The sequence below is a fragment of the Schistocerca nitens genome, chromosome 5, assembly GCF_023898315.1.
Source record: "Schistocerca nitens isolate TAMUIC-IGC-003100 chromosome 5, iqSchNite1.1, whole genome shotgun sequence".
Lineage (NCBI taxonomy): Eukaryota > Metazoa > Arthropoda > Insecta > Orthoptera > Acrididae > Schistocerca > Schistocerca nitens.
The window spans coordinates 753,201,894-753,218,557 of NC_064618.1; positions in this window are offsets into that span (position 1 = coordinate 753,201,894).

Sequence of the window (16,664 nt, forward strand, 5' to 3'; positions counted from 1 at the left end):
AATCGCTCTTGTGAACGAAACACTGCTTACGCCTCGCAAACAACTAAACTTCCCAGGTTATTGCGTCTATCGTACCGCCCGAGCGGATGGCAGGAGGGGAGGCGGCACGGCAATCATCATACACAGAGACATCGACCACACGAACATCGAGCTCCCAGCACTTGAAAGACTAGAGGCTACGGCCGTCAGGGTCAAGTTCAACGGAGCCAACACCACACTGGTATCGCTATACAATCCTCCTAAAAACATAGTAACACGCGATATCAGCACAGTACTCAACATAGCACTGCGGGTAATAACCGCTGGAGACCTCAACGCAAAACACCCCGATTGGAACTCACGAATACGAACCTCCAACGGCAAGAAACTGTACGAACACGCACTAGGCCGAAACTACATTATACTTGGACCGGACGTTCCCACGTTCGTGCCCACACAGGCCCGACATAGGCCAGACGTGTTAGACATAGCCCTCATAAAGGGCATCACATGCACACTCAACCTAACGGTTGAAAACGATCTGGACTCAGACCACATGCCTGTAATACTGCACATGGAAGAGACACTGCAGGACATCGTACCACGCAGGATGCTTAACTACAAGCGTGCGAATTGGACACTGTTCAAGGAAACGCTTGATAGTCGCATTCCTGACACCCACGAAATCAACAACACACAGCAAATCGATGAGGCTGTGGAGGCTCTCACAACTGCCGTCCAAGACGCAATGACTGACGCCATTCCATTTACAACACCAAGACAACACTCGACGGCCCTGCCCCAGGAAATCCTGGGCCTTATCTCAATGAGGAACCGCCTCAGGAGATACTGGCAGCGTACCAGGCGCCCGTTCTATAAACTGCACGTCAACAGACTCCAGGGCATAATACGGATTAAAATTCAAACATTCAGAAACGAACAATGGGGACAGAAACTCGCTGGGCTGGATACCACACGTCCTGGCGTGTGGCAGCTGGCCAGACACTTCACCAGGGAGAAACATTACATTCCCACGTTACAAGGACCAGACGGCCCAGCCTACTCCGCGACGGAGAAGGCAGAGCTTATGGCCACAACACTTGCAGCGTCTTTCATGCCGAATCTGGTTCCTTCAGACCCAGCATTCACACTTGAAACGGACCAGGAGGTTACACGACTTGTAGCCCAGCCCTCGCGCAACGAAATAAGACGTACTAGCACAAATGAAGTCACATGGGCTATCAAGCACACCAACGCTAGAAAAGCCCCTGGGCCTGATGTCATTCAAAACCGTGTCCTCCAGGAGTTCACAGATAAAGCCGTAGAATACCTCGCACACTTAACGAATGCCATCCTGACACACCAACACTTCCCTGACTTTTGGAAGGCGGCCAAGGTCCTGATGTTCAGGAAGCCAGGGAAAGACCACTCCCTCCCACAAAATTACCGACCCATCAGTCTGCTGTGCTCGCTCAGCAAGATTGTTGAGAAGGTAATACTAAAACGTATCACTTGGCATTGCATTGCCAACGACACCCTAAGACCGGAGCAATTCGGCTTTAGGAATCACCACTCGTCAACACAACAACTCCTCAGCGTAGTCGAACATATAACACACGGCTACAACATGAACAAAGCCACAGGGGCCGTGTTCCTAGACATCGAAAAGGCTTTCGATCGTCTCTGGCACAACGGACTCATACGCAAACTAAACGAAGCTGGTTTCCCGGACGGACTCGTACGTCTCATACACTCATATCTCACGAACAGATGTTTCAACACTAACGTGCAGGATAAACAATCAACACAACACGGTATCCAAGCTGGAGTACCCCAAGGAAGCATCCTAGGGCCCATCTTGTTTAACCTGTACATTAATGACTTCCCAGCGACACGAAACACGACGTTAGCCGTCTACGCGGATGACACAGCCATCCTCGCGCAAGACTGGAAACCGTCGAACATCAACTCACGAATACAGACAGCACTCAAAGAACAGCTGAGCCTTGGCTGGAGCGATGGCGTATTAACGTAAACGTCGACAAGTGCGAAGCAGTTCTGTTCACACGCAGACCGAAACTACTGCGCAAACACCAACACTGTAGACCGATAACACTACATACACGCCCAATACGTTTCCGAGAGAAAGTCAGATACCTTGGTGTCTGGCTGGACCGGAAAATTACATGGGGGGACCACATCGAATACGTTGCCAACCGAGCGCACGCGAGGCTCAAACACCTCTACCCAATGCTCAACAGGGAAAGCACACTGAATAGGAGGGTATCGAGGTCCTTATACATGACACTGATTAGACCTCTGATGACGTACGCAGCTCCCGTCTGGGAATATGCAGCTCCCACACGACTGCGCCGCCTGCAGATCATGCAGAACAAGGTGCTACGAATCATTAGCAATGCTCCACGCTACACACGCACCGTGGATCTTCACCATGAATACCGCCTTGATACCCTCAATGAAGTATTCAAAAAACATGCCACACGACTATACAGGAACTCGAGACACTCGAACAACCCTTTCATCCTCACTCTGGGAAACTACGATCACAACCACAGGTGGAAACACAAGCGGCCAAAGACACTGCTAGCTAGGGCATAACCACCTATGGTAAACTAACATACGCAAACAGCGACAAACGTCGGTAAGCCCCTGCATATCAGCAACACTGACTGGCAATTACCAGCTGCTATTAGAGCCGACCAACAGGCCACAGCAGGGACACCGACGAGCTCGCCCACAGACGCGCGAACAATCTGCCAACACTCCCTCACACTGTGCCTCCGGTATATGACCTATCGGACACAAGACCGATAACAAACCTAACTATTGCAGGTTGCAGAACGCTGAACGAGGACTCTGTACCAGCACCCAGCGCCAGCCGCCGAGCAGCATAAACGCACAACGTCAAGGTATCGACATGCATGATACCCACTACTAACAAAGCCTATCCTTGCACAACCTATCGCAGGCAGCAAGACAACCGCTACTGCTCTTGCCGCCCGACCTAACTTTCGCAGAGGTTTTTTTCCCTTGGCTCTTGCGTTGGCTCTTTTTTTCCTCTGCCCTTCAAACCGCTACCCTTCGTCAGATTTCGACCAATCTATCTCCAGATGAGCGCGTATTAATGGTTAATCCTAACCAGACGTACGCAAACATCGCAGCACCCACATCCTGCGACACCTCACTTTAGTGAATACTAACCCTTATGCAGAGATGGCAGTAGACCTTTTGTGCTGGCCATCATGCCGGTGTGGGCGTGGAGGGGCTCCACCTCTATATATATATAAAAAAAAAATACACCTCATGCAGTGGCGGTGCATCCTTCCTTTTGGTGATCTACTTTGTGATCGGTTAATGACTGGTCAAGCTGTTGACATACGGTTTTAGCTGAAATATTTCTTATTAAAGATTGCGACTTCCATTATCACTTATATATGGCTCTGACCACTATGGGACTCAACTTCACTTATATAAAAGCACATCGTCACTATTAGTGTGTGCCACAATAACGCTTGGGAGTCACTAAGCAGAAAGAAGCCACATTTAAGTCCTAAACAAACTGTTGCTCACACAGAAATTGCGTTGTTTGGTCTCTTTGTTTTCTATGCATTCTAAAAGGATTTGTTGGTGTCAGCGATAAACTTTATGTATAGATATCTTCAATTGAATTCACTGACCCTCTCCACCCAACAAAGTCAGCTAGTTATGATAAATTTTATGTTACAAGATATGCTGCATTCAAATACCCACAGATATTAAAGCCTTTCACAGTATTTAAATTCAGGAACAAAATTTGTTATCTAAGTTAGAAAATTTGAAATTAAATATGAATCACAGTCATTCTTTAATTAATCACTAACTATTAATTATTCGTAGACGTAATTAATAATTAACTCGAATAGCGATCAATTAACAATAACTATGAGTGCTGACCAACTTAAGAATTCACTGGTATGCAAAATTTAAGCGACAAACCACTATTTCCCCGTGTTGTGTCTAATTCACGGTATAATCATCCGAAATGTCAACACATGTCCGTACAGTTGTGTTCTGCTCGGAAGGAGACAGTCTGGTCAATGTTCAACAACGTCAACGATGACTGCGGGGCATCTATCAAACGGGTTAATGTTTGCCGGGTAGTCCCACATCTACAATCGCTGTGTATACAGTCAAAGACGATGCAGTATGGCACGGAAAAGGCACCTACGGTGGAGAGCCATAAGAAGAATGGAAGCAGGACAGTGGCAAACTGTGACCGGAAGGCCCAAAGCGAATCGTTGTGTTGTTACTCAGATACGGCGACAATTTATAGAGACCGAAACAGCGTCCCGAAGACAGGGCAGGGCCGACCGTGTGTGATGTCAGAAGAGAGGACCATTATTTGGGCGTGAGGGCACGACGGTACCGTCTTAGTAATGCATTGCAACTGGCATATGACACCTGTTGTATCGAGAGAAACGGTGCACAGAGGGCTGCGGCAGAGTAACCTTTATTCTCGGAGATCTTCTCTATGTGTACCTCTGATGCGTCTTCACGGAAGGGAAAGTCTATGATGGAGTCGTCAACAAGTCACCTGGACACTCGAACAGTGGGACAATGTTCTTTTCACAAATGACTTCCGATTTAGTCCGGAGGGTGATTCTAGACGCATTCTAATCTGGAGAGAACGTGGAATACGATTTCGGAACCAAATCATTATGGAAAGTGACCAATAACGAGGAGGATCCATAATGGTGTGGGCAGGGATACCTTGACCACTCAAACACCTCTTCATGAAATTGTACGGGTGTATTGGCAAGGTTTAACTGCTGTCAGGTGACGTTACGAGATCCTGGGACCTCATGTGTGGTTGTTTCTAGGTGCTGTGGACCCACATCTGATGGACGATAACGTTCGACCTCATAGAGTATAGGTCGTTGATGTTTTCTTGGAAACGGAAGGTACTGCGTGTATGGCGTGGCCTACTCGCTCTGCCGATTTTAATCTCATAGAGCAAGTGTGAGAGCGCTATGGAGACAGATTGCATTATGTCAATATCCACCAACGACTCTCCAAGACTTGCGAGCAGCTCTGCAGGAAGACTAGGCGTTATTGCCTCAACATGAGACTGATGACATCATTCACTGCATGCCCCGTCGTTGTCAGGCCTGCATTGCTACAAGAGTTGGTAACACCCCACTAAGCAATTGTCGGAAGGTGTGTGCGAATCCGTTAAGTTGGAAAAACGAAGAAGATTTTTGTCTATCGTTATGCATGTTGCAGTTGTCTACTTTCTGTATTCTTTAAAGTGTTTCAACTTTACTATCACCTGTTTACACTGGTTTGTGGCAAAATAAACGCAGCCCTGAAAAATTTCCGTTTGTTGATCTAATTTTGGACAACAGTGCACTTATATAAAATATCATAATTCTGTGTGCCATTGATATGTTGTAAACTAATTAAGAAAAACTATAACTCAGAGACGTTAAATATTGGTGTATTCACATCTATAACGTTTATACGAAAAATGTATTTACTTAGTCAAGCATGTTCTAAATAAAAGTAGAAAAAAAGAGAAAATAAATGGTACAAAACCCACAATTATGTGTTATGCCTCTATCTTTCCAAATCAGCCGAGTGAGAAGGCTGTCTGTCACATTCCGCTGCAGAATCTGACAAAAGCACTCAGTTCTGGCACTGAACTGAGCTCGGTTAATACACACCAGGTACTGTCCCCTTACTTCCAGTGGTGTAACATTATCGATTCAGAATGGTGGATGGGCTGGGTTACTGTAGTGGTTCACATGGACTACACCCTGCTGGTTTCCGCCACTCTGCCGCTTCTGTGGTCTATGTGGCCCTGTCGTAACTGGGCCAAGTCGAGTGGCCACAAACTACTGTCGGCTGCAGGCATGCACCATCTGCCCTTGACCGCAGTATACACCTTGAAGTACTCCACGTCAGCCGTCCACCTGAAGGGGGTCTTTCCATATTAGCTACACCTAGATGAAATGGGCAATTTACACTTCGAGGAATTTCTAGAAAAGCACTTACATGGAAGGACTTTATCCCCAGTTATTCAAATGCATTCACCATTTACTTTGAAACACTAATATGTACTTACCATAACCATTCAGAAAACAAAGATTTAGTTAACCGTCAGTTACGAGCAGGATACTTTAACCTCCTGGGACACTTAGTACATTATGTTGTACTTCAAGTTTAAAAAATTCTCCGCCAGATAGAAGCATGAAATAGTCTTTCTTTCATTGCTGAACAGTTGCTGCTGACACCTAGGAAGCATTATGTGTACTTCAACCTGACCTTCTGTTCACAGTGTCTCTCTTTAGAAAATGGCAGCAACCAGTTCACGCCATGAAGGAAAGATCCTTTGAGGTAAGTATGAATTACAAGTTGTCGGTTTAGTTTTACCACATATAACAAAGCAACATTTAATTATAAATGTCTGAGAATTGTTTTAAGAAGAAAAGAATAATTTTGTGTTCAATTTTACATGAGGTAATGACCTTCACAATCCAAAGGTTCAGTATGCCGTACTTTGGGACTCTGCTTAATTGATCTCATTAGTAAAATTTTACTTTACTGTTTCACATACAAAAAGTGTTTGATAAATTTATGAAATAGTATATTCATTAATAATATGTTACTAATATTGTTAATAACCATAAAAGTGACCATTCCATTGAAATATGTAAATATAATTGTGGTAATTACTTTTATTTGAGGCAGTGGTATTTTATCATATCTGGAGGAATTGCTATACCACTGTGATGAGTCTGAAGGAGATATTTCTGACAGTGATAATGTTTCAGAAAAAAGTAACAGCAGCGCAATAGTGACTCCACCACTGCTACAGAATGTAAATGAAAACGAATCTGACAGCGAAGAATCAGAGGAGGAATCTGAGGTACCATATTTGTAGAATGGCAATTATACAATAGCTTTACTACCCCAAAATTTTGGAAAGATTTGCTAAGATTCTGTCCCTTTCTGTAATAAGTACTAACGTATGAACAAATAACAAAGGGTCAACATGTATTCAAATAAATTAAATTAATCTGTTTCAAATTGTAAGTTCCTCTCCCGATTGCACCGAGATACTTCTGGCGAATAATATCTTTCAACCCAGCTTCAGTCACAATTCCCCAACCAACACGGCCTCCAACAGACACTAGCAACTACAAATACGATGATTATTTTAGACTGTACCTGGACGATGACATATTGCAACTATTAGTTGAGAAAACCTGTCAAACTGACACTAAAGTCAATGGAAGGCCTCTAGGTTTAGATGTGACTAAACTGAAGACGTTTATTGGCATAAGCCTGATATGAGCTGCTTACAATTTTCTATTACCCGTATGTATTATGATAACAGACGGAGAATACCTGTGATAAGTGATAACATGACTAGGAACAGATTGTTGATAAAGTTGTGTTTGATGATGATGTCAAAGAAGAAAAAAGAAAAAGGACAGGCTATGGAAGTTACTCCCACTGATCACTAAAATTAGAGAAATCTGTTTGAAGCAAGAAAAAGAGAGAGAGATGAGACGATAGTACCATTTTCCAGTACAAGCAGTCTGAAGCAGCATTGCCCAAACAAGCCAAATCCTGTTGGTCTGAAAGAGTTTGTTCTTGCAAATACCAGTGGACTTGTGATAGACTTTACATCTTGTTAGGGTAAGACCACACACCCTGATTACACTAACTAAGGATTTGGCTTAGGTGAATTGGCTGTAATCCAGTTGACTGAAAGACTTACCACTGGACTCCCAATCTATCATGACAGTCTGAAGCTGGTGAGAGAGATTCTGTAAAGATGTTTCACTTCAACTGGCTCTATGCAGAAAAACAGGATACCCAAGGATGCAAGACTGAAAACTGACAAGAAACTTACTAAGGCAGGCAGAGGGTCGTCGGATATGCTTGTCCAATATGATGGAAATATATGTTTAATTAAGTAGATGGATAGAGAGAGCGTAATGGTGAAGTCTTCTGTCTATGGTGTGGATCCTACAGACAAGTGCTTAAGGTACAGCAAAAAGGATAAGACTGAGATTGAGGTTACCAGACCAATTGTCATCCAAGCATCAATGCTAAAATGGTGGGAGTGAACCTCTTTGATAGAACGCTCTCATACTGTCCCATAAGAGTCAGAACCAAGACATGGTCTATTAGAACTATATTTCATTTGATTGATGTGTCAGTAGTTAACTGTTTGATACAATTCAGAATGGAGCAAATTCAAAAGAGCGTACCTTAAAAAAATATTCCCCAACTTAGGAAGTACAAACTCATGCTAGGAGAAGCACTTCTGTACAGTGATATCAAGGAAGCTACAAACAATCCTGAAACAAACAAGCCAGTAATTGGCAGTTTATTTTTTTCTCAGAGATGCAGGTTTCATAACACTTGCTCTGGTTCCACATGAGTTTGTGCTGTCGTGTGGGAGTGGAGACTAAGCGCCTGCAGAGCCATGTGATTGGCTCGAGACAGTGTGAAGGTGTTGTTGTTCATGCACTTTGCGGGAAAATGGTATTTATTTTGCTTGATGGGTGGGAAGCTCTCGGGTATGGGGTCTTTGGGCTGGTAAGCTTCTTCTGATCAAAGCTCTGGCATGTGTGGTTGGTACTTGGGACCTGGCCTTAGACTCACTTCACTTGTGAATAGTTTGAACTGGGCGCCTGTCGTGAAGTTCTTACTGTACCGACAGTGTTGCAACCGCAACCATTCCAGTCGCAGGGTTGCCATGAGGGAAAGCGTGGTGGGACCCATGGAGCGGCCTGCGAACAACAACACAAACAGGAGAGGATGGACAAAACAATGAAGGACAACCAAGCAGAACCTAACAAACAACAAGCAAGAAACAACAGAGTCAAAAGAAAATCGCATGAATCAACCACATCCACTTTTACACAGAACAAAGTAACATAAATACGCTGTGTGAGGTGAGATGTCTATAGACGCACGCTTTGATAAGACTGACTGGTGGAGCGAGAGGTAGGCGCTTGAATACTTGATCGGGGACGCCACTATTGGCCGCTGGGTCCACATGTTCCAACGGGGTGTCCTCACATTAAACATGGGCCAGGAGGCACAGGCTGCAACGGCTTACAGCACGACGGTGCAAAGACCTCCAGGGATCTTCGATGTTCATTCCGTCTGGTGCACAATCAAAACCCGCAGCGAACAGTACCAGATCACTCCCCCCTGAAACTTGTGCGTTGGGGTGGAAACACCCCAGACAGTTCCTAGGTGGGCGGTAGTGGTAAGAAGAGCCGGGCTCTTCAACCACAGTTGGTAGGAGGAAGGGACGATTGAGGGATTCATGACGGCTGACCCAGAGTCCAGGGTGGTGGAGGGAGCTGCTGATCCACTGGGGAGGGCCAGAGGCAGGCAACCAGGTGAGAGTAGGGTCCGAAAAGCGTAACCAAGCGTTTACGGTGCGTCCGAGGGGTGAACTTTGCCCCAAAGATATAGGTGTGAAATTTTTAGACGGATAACACTATTGCCAGGGCCTCCTTTTCAATCTGAAAGTAGTTCATTTGCGCTGGGGTCAACGTCTTAGAGCAATAAGCGATGGGTTGTTCGGAGCCATCGGCATCCCTATGCGCGAGGATGGCCCGAATACTGGATGCCGGCGCATCAGCCGCCACAACCAAGAGGCGGTCTGGAGAGAAGGGAGTAAGGCAAGGGGCGGACTTCAGCATCGCCTTTAAACGGAGAAAATCCTGTTCGCAGGCAAGAGTCCAATCAAAAGGTATCCCTTTGCGCCGAAAGTGATTGAGGGGTTGAGGAACGGAGGCAGCCTGCGGCAAGAAGTTTAAGTAATAAGTAACCTTGCCCAGAAACACATGTAGTTCCGATAAGTCCTTGGGACAAGGAAGGGCCTCAATGGCCGCGACATTGCGACCTGAAGGGCCAATGCCATCCTTGCTAAGCCAGTGGCATAAGTACTCCATTTCCGGTTGAAAAACACAACACCTGTCCAGTTGACAGCGTAAACCTGCAGATTTCAGAGTGTGAAATTACGCGCTGAGTTTTTGTTTGCAAATGTTCCTAGCGGGAACGCCCGGTTACCAAGATGTCATCCAGATAATTCACGCAGGCGGAAATAGGCTGCGTTAGCTGCTCCTCGAACCGCTGGAAAATGGCCGGCGCCGAAGAGTCACCAAAGGGAAGCCGCTTGTACTTGTATAACCAGAAAGGCGTGTTGATAATCATGATTTTCTGGGACTCGGCATCCAAGGGTAACTGGTGGTATGCCTCAGCCAGGTCGATTTTGGAAAAGTACTCGCCCCTGGCAAGCTTGGAGAGAAGGTCTTCCTGTCAGGGAATAGGGTAAGTGTTGACGAGGGACTGAGCATTGACAATAGCGCCGAAGTCCCAACACAGCCGAAGGGACCCATTGGGTTTCTCGATGACCACCAATGACGTTGCCCAGACACTGTATGTCACAGGCTCCAGAACGCCAGCGGCCTAGAGCCGATCTACTTCCTGCTTGACCTAGAAAAAGCGACGCTGCGCACCTGGCCGAAGTGTGATGTGCGCTTGAAAATCGGAAGCACATCCGAAATCCATAGCAAACAATGACGCAAAAGCGGAGCACAGATCGTCAAAGTCCTGAAAAGGAACAGCTGTGAAATGTTGTTTCAGTCTATGTAAGTACGTTTCCCAGTCATCTTTAGTCTCATTAAATGGAGGGAACGGCGGCGGACGTGGGAAAACATCGGACACCTGAGGAGTCGGAAGCTGTTGTGGCAGTGAGTCCCTAACATCAGCTCTATCCGCAAGCAATCGCCGTAACTGCTGTAAGATATCTAACTGGAGTTGCTTCATGAGCTGCTGCTGTTGCTCTAGCAGACAGACCAACTTTGCCTCCATGTGAGCAACGAGAACCGTTTACCGCGTCGCCAAAAAGTTGTAAACGCGACCGGAACGATCGCTGGGTTGCCGTGAGCGAAAGCACCGCGGGATCCACGGAGCGGCCCGCGAACAACACAAATGGGAGAGGATGGACACAAAAATACAGGACAACCGAGCGAGGCCTTACAAACAACAAGCAAGATACAATGGGGTCACAAGAAAATCACACGAATCAACCATCCACTCGTACATGGAACAAAATAACATAAATATGCTGGCGAGATGTCGATAGACGCGCGCAACGATTAGACTGACTGGCGGAGCTTTTTTTTTTTTTTTACTTTATTGTTATTTTAATACTTGTACAAAGCAAGTAGGCTGGCAGCGGCACACTACGCCGCTCTTCAGCCACAGCGGTTTACAAAAGTAGAAAAACGGAGAAAGGCAATGAAACCAAGTGACGGGCAAAAGAAAGATGTCACATAGACACAAAAAACACGGAGTCGTTCACACGTGACGATAACAACACTGATAACACATTGGCACGGCGCACACAACACTGACGAATCCGACGGCACAAGTGAACGTAGTAGTGGGACGGCGGACACCAAAAACACTAAACGGCGGCACACACACGAGACACAGAAGGCGATGATCTCCGGCGCGCGAATGTTCACTAAGCGTGTGCGAGTCCGGGGACCTGCCAAGAGAGGAGGAGGAGGAAGTGGAGAGGGAGAGCGAGAGGGGAGAGCAGGGATGCCATGGGCAAAGGAGAGAGGGGGAGGGAGGAAGGGGGTGGGGAAGCCCGGGGGAGAGGGGAGGAGGGAGGGGGGAAAGGAAAGAGAAGGGAGGGGATAGGAGGGAGGGAGGGTGCCTAAAGGATAGGACACAGGAGGAGGGGGGGGGATCAAAGTTGATAGGAGGGGTAGATGGAGGGGAGGAGGACATCATCAGGGAGAGGGAGCTGGCGGAAGCCACCTCGGGAGAGGGTAAGGAGGGTGGAGAGATGGAGACCGGGTGGGACATGGGAGTACAGGCGCGGCAGCGGGCGGGGGTGGGAGAGGATCGGGGAGACGAGCGGGTGAGGAGGATCGAGTTTACGGGAGGTGTAGAGGATTCGTATCCTTTCGAGGAAGAGGAGGAGGTGGGGGAAGGGGATAAGGTCATACAGGATCCGCGTGGGGGAGGGGAGACGGATGCGATAGGCAAGGCGGAGAGCATGGCGTTCAAGGATTTGGAGGGATTTATAAAAGGAAGGGGGGGCGGAGATCCAGGCTGGATGGGCGTAACAGAGGATAGGGCGGATGAGGGACCTATAGGTGTGGAGGATGGTGGAGGGGTCCAGACCCCACGTACGGCCAGAAAGGAGCTTAAGGAGACGGAGTCGGGAACGTGCCTTGGCTTGGATTGTCCGGAGATGGGGAGTCCAGGAGAGACGACGGTCGAGGGTGACGCCAAGGTACTTAAGGGTGGGGGTGAGAGCGATGGGACGGCCATAAACGGTGAGATAGAAATCAAGGAGGCGGAAGGAAGGGGTGGTTTTGCCTACAATGATCGCCTGGGTTTTGGAAGGATTGACCTTGAGCAACCACTGGTTGCACCAAGCGGTGAACCGGTCAAGATGGGATTGGAGAAGGTGTTGGGAGCGTTGCAGGGTGGGGGCAAGGGCAAGGAAGGCGGTGTCATCGGCAAACTGGAGAAGGTGGACGGGGGGTGGCGGCGGCGGCATGTCCGCCGTGTACAACAAGTACAGAAGGGGGGAGAGGACGGAGCCTTGGGGCACACCGGCGGAGGGGAAAAAGGTGTAGGAATCGGTGTTATGGATGGTGACATGGGAAGGACGGCGGGAGAGAAAGGAACCGATCAGACGAACGTAGTTAATGGGAAGGGCGAAGGTTTGGAGCTTGAAGAGGAGACCGGAATGCCATACGCGGTCATATGCGCGTTCGAGGTCAAGAGAGAGGAAGATTGCGGAGCGACGGGAATTGAGCTGTTCGGAAAGGAGATGAGTGAGGTGAAGGAGAAGATCGTCGGAAGAGAAGGACGGCCGAAAGCCACACTGGGTAACGGGGAGGAGGCGGTGCTGGCGGAGATGCTGGTGGATGCGGCGGGTGAGGATAGATTCCAGGACCTTGCTGAAGACCGAGGTAAGGCTGATGGGACGGTAGGAGGAGACGGCGGACGGCGATTTGCCAGGTTTGAGGAACATGAGGATACGAGAGGTTTTCCACAGGTCGGGGTAGTAACCAGTGGACAGGACTACATTGTAGAGCCTGGCCAGGGTGGAGAGGAAAGAGACAGGAGCTTCACGAAGGTGACGGTAGGTGACACGATCGTGACCAGGAGCGGTGTTGCGTTTGGTGCGGAGTGTAGTAATGAGATCCTGTGTAGTGATGGGGGCATTAAGTTCCGTGTGTGGAATGTTGTCCAAGTACTGGAAACCAGGAGCGAGGGGAGGGACAGAGGTGTCAGTTCGATCGCGGATATCGGGGAAGAGGGAGTAATCGAACCGGGGATCATCAGGGATGGAAAACACATCGGACAGGTAGGAGGCAAAGTGGTTGGCCTTACTAAGGGCGTCAGGGAATGGGTGGTCATCGTGGAGAAGAGGATAGTAGGGGGAGGGCTTTGTCCCGGTAAGGCGACGGAAGGCGGTCCAGAACTTGGACGAGTTTATAGGAAGGGTAGCATTTAAACGGGTGCATGTCTGTCGCCAGTCCCGGCGTTTCTTAGCCGCGAGCAAATTTCGAATGTGTCGCTGTAGTTGCCGGTGGCGTCGGAGGGTGTCCGGGTCACGCGTGCGGAGGAAGGCACGGTAGAGACGACGGGATTCACGGAGGAGGAGGACGGCCTGTGGTGGCAAGGTAGGACGGTGGGGGTGGATGGCAACAGTAGGGACGTGGGCCTCTACGGCCTCAGACAAGGTCTGCTGGAGAAAGGAGGCGGCATGGGAGACATCATCGGGACGGCGGTAGGCGAGAGGGTGGCTGTCGACCTGAGTGGAGAGGGTATCCCGGTAGGCATTCCAGTCGGCACAGGAATAGTCATGGATGTACTTGGGGGGAGGGTCATTACGAGGGTCGGGGCGGGGGCGACGACCGTCTGAAACGGTGAGGAGGACAGGGAGATGGTCACTACCAATAGGCGCCAGGACATCCACCGTAATGCGACCAAGGAGGTTGGGGGAGGAAAGAATAACATCGGGAGTGGAATTGGATTCGGGGCGGGTGTGCTGGGGGATGGGGATGAGGTCGCCTTGAAGGGAGGAGAGGAACCGATGCCACCGCCGTAACTGGGCAGCGGAGCGACTATGGATGTTGAGGTCGGCGGCGATCACATAGGAGGAGAAGGTACGGTCGACGTGGGAGAGGAAGTCGAAAGGAAGAGGGGCGTTAGGGCGGACATAGATGGTGGCACAGGTAACGGTAAGGCCGGGGAAGAAGAGACTAAGGATCAGGTGTTCGGTGGGGTCGGGAAGGAGAGGTTGGAGCCGAACGGGGATCTGGCGGTGGTGGCCAATGGCAACGCCGCCACGCGCCACTGGGAGGGGATTATCGGATCGGTGGAGGAGATAGGGGGAGGTGTGAATGGAGTGGTGGGGTTGGAGAAAGGTTTCATTGAGGAGGAAGGCATCCACACGGTGGGTAGCAAGGGTGTGCAGGAAGAGGTTCTTGTTGGCGGGAAGGGAGCGGATATTGTTGAAAAGGATACGATGCTGTCGCGCCATGATAGGATTTAGACGAGGGTGTCAAGGCGGGAGAAGGTGAAATGGGCCTGGTTATTGGAATAGGTGGCGTACATTTTAAGGTGGAATATGGAACGGGCGGCGAGGGAGATCTGTTGGAGGGTGTGGGGGCGCTGAAAGGGATGGACGTTTTGGAGGACAATAGTGAGGAACCTGATGATGTCCTCAGCAGTGGGGGGGGGACGAAGGGAATTGCCAGGAGGGGTGGGGGCGTCCAGGGGACGGACAGGTACGGTGAGTTCAGGGGTGGTGGGAGGGGGCCGGGCTTTACACTTTTGGGAGTAGGTAGGGTGGGGGAGGCTGCAGGTATTACAGGAGGGAGGGGATTGGAGGTTGGGGCACTGCCGGAGAAAGTGCGCTTGTCGACAATGCGGGCAGGTGGGGGCCTCGCGGCACTCGGCTGTTGTATGTGCATTATAGCGCAGACATCTCTGGCAGCGCAGGGATTGAGGGGGGGAACGGGAGGGGTCGACCTTGTACCGCTGATGGAAGAGGAGGGCACCCTCCTTCAGGAGGCGGTCAATGGAGGGGGCGTCCTCAGAGAACACCCGCATAAGGCGGGTGGGGCCGGTCGCGTTAAAAATGCGGCGGACTGCCCGCACCTCCAGGGTGGGATGGGCCTTCAGCTCCGCCAACACCTCCTCCTCCGTGATCAACGGACTAAGCCGAGTGAGCACGGCGGTGAGGGTCGGCGGGCGACGCAGGGGTTGGGGTTGGCGGGTAGGAGAAGGAGAGGGAGCAGGGGTGAGGGAGGCGTTAGGACCAAAACGGGTGATGGGGAGGCGGGAGAGGATGTCAGTATGGAGGGTCGGGCTGGGGGAGGAGATAAGAACAGAGTCCCGTCTGGGAGTAAGGAGAGATATGGGGGCGCCAGGGAAATGGCGGCGGAGGAGGAGGGAGAGATTCCGGGCCTCGAGGAAGGAAGGATCGGGACGGGACAGGAGATATTTGTAGAGACCGGGTGGGGAGGAGGAGGAGGAGGAGGAGGGAGCGGGGCCAGGTGGGGAGACGTCCATGGCATTGTGGGGTGGGGATGGGGGGCGGGGTGGAGCCTTTTTAGGAGCAGAGGAAGTGGGGGCGCCACTAGGGCGTTTGACAGCTGCAGATGGGCGGGTGGTGATAAGAGGGACGGGAACGATGGGGAGGTGGCGGGAAGGGGCAGGTCCCGGCACGGACGCAACAGTCGGCGCCGGAGATGACTGTGACGGTGCAGGCGAAGGTGGCAGTGATGGTGACGGCGACGAAGATGGCGGTGGTGGTGGTGGTGGCGGCGGAGATGGCGATGGCGACGGGGAAAGCTGGGCGTGGGCAGTGGCCCGACGGGCCACCACCCGAGCCGGAGCTGCAGTGACAGGCTGGGGGAGTGGGGGGAAGGGATCAGAACGAGAGGAAGAAGCGGAAGAGGGGGGGACAAAGAGCGAGGGCGAAGGGATAGAGAGGAGGGGAGGGATGGAAGGAGGGGGGTGGGACTGGGCACACCAAGTGATAGTGGTGGAGGCGGCAGAAGGGGACGTATACACGATGACTGTGGTGGTAGTAGTGACGGTGGTGGTGGGGGCGGACATGATGACAAGGAGAAGAAAATACACAGCACTAAAGGACAGGACACACACTGGGGCACGGCGGACGGCGGACGGCGGACGGCGGACGGCGGACGGCGGGAACGCTGCTGCCGCGGACGGGGCCGGGGCGGCGGCTGCTGCTGCTGCTGCTGCTGCTGCTGCTGGCTGGACAGGGAGAGGCAGGAACGCTGCTGCCGCGGACGGGGCCGCTGCTGCCGCGGACGGGGCCGGGGCGGCGGCTGCTGCTGCTGCTGCTGCTGGCGGGACTGCTGCTGCTGCTGCTGCTGCTGCCACCGGAGGGCTGGCTGGCTGGCTGGCTGGCTGGCTGGCTGCCCGACCACTGCTGCAGGCCGGGACCGGGAACTGCTGCTGCTGCTGCTGCTGCTGCTGCTGCTGCTGCTGCTGCTTCTTCTGGGCTGGCTGGCTGGCTGGCTGGCTGGCTGGCTGGCTGGCTGGCACCTGGAACACCTAACACTTCGATAAGCGCT